Below are 2,482 nucleotides of genomic sequence, written 5' to 3'. Positions count from 1 at the left end.
GAGGGAGCTCTTCTTAATATTTTGACACCAAAATCATGTCGATACACCTTACCGACTGCGAGTAAAGCCACCCACGCTTTAACTTGACAGACTGTACAATAAACTCCATGTATCTGAATGGTCGTTTAGCTGCTCAAATCTTTCCTTCATAGACATTAAAGCTGTATCAAACAGAGGATTGAAGAATTCGATTTCTAACTTTTTCTGTGGACAAACTATATGTTCATCTTGAGCAATTTCGTCGAACTGGCGCTTCACAACGTCTAATTCTTTTTACTGGTTTAAATACCGACTCAATTTGTAGTTCCTCTCCTAGATCTTTTTCAGCAATAATGTCTTGCTTAAAACCATTTTTTCGATAGTTTTCTACAAATGCACAATAATTATTCAGCATTCCTACACATTCGGCGATGGCCATGTCTTGTGCTTGAAGCGCTTTTCTAACAACATTGATTTGAAAAAAAACATCGTAGTAATTAATAGTAATTAAAGCATCATGAACACCAGAAATTTGATGACGAACTGATTTGACACTACTTGTTTTTGCTTCCCAACGTGTGTCACTTAGTTTCTTTAAATTATAGATTACTACGTGACCAGTTAAGATCTTCCTTCAATTGACCAAAGCTGAGAATAGTGTGAACAGTCTTTGAAAAATACCAAATAAAGTAACTGATTTCACAGATGACTCTGCAGAGTCACATAAAACAAGATTTAAATTGCGACTTCCACAAAGCACATATAAAGCTAATGGATTTATATCTAAAATATTGTTTTGTACACCAATATTCTTTCCCGTCATGTTCGATCCATTATCATACCCCTGACCTCTGCAATTACTGAGGCCGAGACCGCATTTAGTTAAAATATTAATCAAAACTTCAGTAAGACCTAAACCAGTAGTATCATCAACGGTGAAGAATCCGAAAAAGTGTTCTTTAATTTGCACTATATCATCTGGTAAGTCAACAAATCGAATTGTAAAAGAGAGTTGTTCTTTTCGAGAAATGTCTGGAGTGCAGTTAGCCATAATTGCGTAATGTATGGCAAACTTTGCTCTACTTATAATTTCGGCATTTACTTTTTCAGTCATCAAATCTATTAGATCATTTTGAATCGTTTTTCCGCAATAATGATCTGAAATATCTCCATTCATTGTACGTGTTACATGGTTCTGCATCACGGGATCATACTTTGCAATAAATTGCACTAGTCTTAGAAATTTGCCATTATTTGGTGTATACAAAGTGTCCCAGGTACCCTTAAAACCATATTATTTGCCAACAGGTGCATAGTAATACTCAATAATCGATGGAGAACATTTTGCCAATGTAAACTTTCCTTTTCAATCTTTTTTGTTCCTCCTTATCTATGGTTTCTCCTGTTTTTAGTTGCATTTCAGTTTCCACCCATTGCTGATAACATTTCATATAAGAGGTAGAATTATCATGAATTCCTAATGTTTCGGATGAATATTTCCAATTACTGAATCCATCGCAGACTAATTTGGAGTTCGATTTATCTTGAAAAAGTCGACAACAAAAACAGAAAATGCAATCTTTAGACATGGAGTAAATAAGCCATCGGCGGCAAAACATTTCATCATTTGAAAGTTTTCTGTTGTAATAAGAGTTTGAGAAATGTCTACGTTTCGCATCCTTAGGGTAATTTTCCATTTTAGTTTGTATCATACAAATTTTAAATAAATGATCTACAGTATAGCTATTTCGAAGAACTGGCCAGGTACCAAAATCATATAAATTCAGTGTTTATCGTGTCTTAACTTTGAAATTTTCATCCTTAATCTATTGAACATGAACTCCTGCAGCATCACTACCTGTGGTTCCCTGCTCTTGAATTTAAACTGGGGCAATGTTATCTTAAAAAAAAACTCCATTAGTTCAGCTGGTTTAACTTCAATGGTGAAGTTTGTGTAGAGATTTGAAGTAGCAGATAGTTCTTCTAGATGTTTAGTACCTTCGTCTTCCTTTTTTGCATAACATATTTCTCAATGTTCATAAACGTTTTACTCTGTTCAAATGTTTGCTCTTTTTCACTTTTACGTTTTCTGTATTCGTAGCCAGACGGCTTTTTTAACATTTGAATTCTTGTCCGACTTTATAACTTATTACGGTGCATGTTACATACCATTTAGCTGTATGGAGAAAATAAATCAAAAATCAAAAAAAGGTCCCATTAAGGGCATGTGACACAGCTAAATACCTATATTACCGACCACAGTTTTTCAGTTCACTGAATGTTCTTTTGAACTTAAGAACTTTTTTTGTAAATAAAATATCGAGCTAAAACTTTGGGAAATGTATTAGAATACAATAAAGTACGTTTAGGTACTGCATTTTGGTAGGAACTTCACTGAAATTTATTTCATCCTTTTTCTGAACCTCAACATTTTTTGAACGTTCGAACTTTTTTTATACATAAAATATCGGTCTCAAACTTTGAGAAATGCAAGAGCCGAAAG

The 2,482-nt window shown here is 33.9% G+C and overlaps 1 protein-coding gene across 6 annotated transcripts in view; it reads right to left on the bottom strand.

Annotated features, from left to right (window-relative positions):
• Positions 1-2,482, bottom strand: part of LOC117173205 (nose resistant to fluoxetine protein 6-like) — a 114,641-nt gene that overhangs the window by 26,614 nt on the left and 85,545 nt on the right. The gene's annotated exons all lie outside the window — the stretch shown is intronic.

Source organism: Belonocnema kinseyi, chromosome 5 (assembly GCF_010883055.1).
Source record: "Belonocnema kinseyi isolate 2016_QV_RU_SX_M_011 chromosome 5, B_treatae_v1, whole genome shotgun sequence".
Classification (NCBI taxonomy): Eukaryota; Metazoa; Arthropoda; class Insecta; order Hymenoptera; family Cynipidae; genus Belonocnema; species Belonocnema kinseyi.
Note: the sequence above shows the minus strand (reverse complement) of the source record. Positions and strands in the feature narration are given on the sequence as shown.